The following is a 2,232-nucleotide window of genomic DNA, read 5'->3' as shown; positions in this document are numbered from 1 at the left end:
TGCTACAAGAATGCAAATGTGAGTAGGCTTATCTCTCTGGGTTGTGGAAGGATTAAGGCATGACCAGGAAGAAGTCACTTGGCTCCTGGGCTAGGCCTTGAAAGATGGGTAAGGTTTTGACATTTAGAGACTGAATTTTGAGGTCCTGGCCTTGTCAATCAATAGATTGTACTCATATGTATTTTTATATCTAGCAAGATTTACTCTTGTACATTTTTAAAGATAATTTATTAAGCACCTACTGTGTGCTCTGTGCTTAGCTAGGCACCAAGGATACAGGGAACATACGACACAGTCTCTGTTCTTGAGTAACTTACACTCTAAAATAGGAAACAGATATGTATATAAATATATTATAATGTGATAGGCATACGCAGTGAGTAATCGCCATTTTCTATTCTATTTTCTAGAATATTAAAGTACTTCCTCCCTCTTCCTAAAAAAAAAAAAAAAAAGCCCATTACACAAACCCAGAAAAATTTTCAGTGTATAATCCTCATGTTGGTCAAATATTATTTTGTAACTATTAGAACAGTCCAGACTCTAGGGAAAAAATTCCATTATTTTTATAAAAGGTACCATTCACAAATCTCAGAAAAGAAAATAAAGTTCTATACTAGAGGAATAAGATAGCATCTGAACTGTTCTCTTAAAGCTATTAAAGTTCTAAAAATATCTCATGGGCATAAAACCCCAAGTATATGCCAACAAATCCTCATGATGCAAAACTGACACCTTTCCCATCTCCTTTATTATTATTACTTTTTTCTTTTTTTTTTTAAAGAGAGACAGAGTGCGAGCAGGGGAGGACAGAGAGAGGGGAAGACACAGAATCTGAAGCAGGCTCTAGGCTCTGAGCTGTCCGCACAGAGCCCAACACGGGGCCTGAACTCACAAATCATGAGATCATGACCTGAGCCGAAGTCAGATGCTTAACCAACTGAGCCAGCCAGGCATTCTTCCCATCTCCTTTTTTACAAAAGTTTCCAATTCAGTCTCTTGCAAGACTACTCTTTTTTTTTTAATTTTTTTTTTTTTTTAATTTACATCCAAATTGGTTAGCATATAGTGCAACAATGATTTCAGGAGTAGATTCCTTAGTGCCGCTTACCCATTTGGCCCATCCCCCCTCCCACAACCCCTCCAGTAATCTTCAGTTTGTTCTCCATATTGAAGAGTCTCTTATGTTTTGTCCCCCTCCCTGTTTTTATATTATTTTTGTTTCCCTTCCCTTATGTTCATCTGTTTTGTCTCTTAAAGTCCTCATATGAGTGTGCTCGCTTCGGCAGCACATATACTAAAATTGGAACGATACACAGAAGATTAGCATGGCCCCTGCGCAAGGATGACACGCAAATTCGTGAAGCGTTCCATACTTTTTTCATATATTGAAAAAAATAAATAGATAAAATAAAGTCCTCATATGAGTGAAGTCATGATTTTTGTCTTTCTCTGACTAATTTCACTTAGCATAATTCCCTCTAGTTCCATCCACGTAGTTGCAAATGGCAAGATTTCACTCTTTCTGATTGCCAAGTAATACTCCATTGTATATGTATACCACATCTTCTTTATCCGTTCATCCGTCGACGGACATTTGGGCTCTTTCCATACTTTGGCTGTTGTCGATAGTGCTGCTATAAACATGGGGGTGCACGTGCCCCTTCGAAACAGCACACCTGTATCCCGTGGATAAATGCCTAGTAGTGCAATTGCTGGGTCGTAGGGTAGTTCTATTTTTAGTTTTTGAGGAACCTCTACACTGTTTTCCAGAGTGGCTGCACCAACTTGCATTCCCACAAGACTACTCTTGATAGCTGCATATTTCCAATTGTGTAGTGCAAGCAAAGGAAAGGCAGAAAGGCAGGAAGGGGCCTAACATTTGTTAAATGCCACCTGCTGTAAGGACCAGGCACTGCCCATGGCATTCGTGTTTATTCTCTTTGATCGTCACATCAACCATAATACGTAGATGTTAATCTCTACTTTACAGACAAGGAAATTCAAACTCTGGGAGAATACATAATCTAGCCAAAGTCATGCAGTTTATATGTTAAAGGCTGGAGTTATAATCTGTGTGATTCCCAAATCCCACTCCACCATGAAGTTCCTTATTTTATTTTGCAATCAATGTAACTGGGATATTTCTGCCCTAAAATAATAAGTAGGAATACTGGTCTCTATACTTCAACTTAACATCCATGGGTATGCCTTTAGTATTTGTAGGTGTCA

General features: G+C 38.5%; 1 non-coding gene across 1 annotated transcript; it reads left to right on the top strand.

Moving 5' to 3' along the window:
- The first annotated feature begins 1,273 nt into the window (after window positions 1-1,273).
- Window positions 1,274-1,380, top strand: LOC122238171. The gene has a single exon (XR_006217133.1). It is a non-coding gene; the product is annotated as a U6 spliceosomal RNA (small nuclear RNA).
- Window positions 1,381-2,232: the final 852 nt, after the last annotated feature.

This window comes from Panthera tigris, chromosome B1 (genome assembly GCF_018350195.1).
Source record: "Panthera tigris isolate Pti1 chromosome B1, P.tigris_Pti1_mat1.1, whole genome shotgun sequence".
NCBI lineage: Eukaryota > Metazoa > Chordata > Mammalia > Carnivora > Felidae > Panthera > Panthera tigris.
Note: the sequence above shows the minus strand (reverse complement) of the source record. Positions and strands in the feature narration are given on the sequence as shown.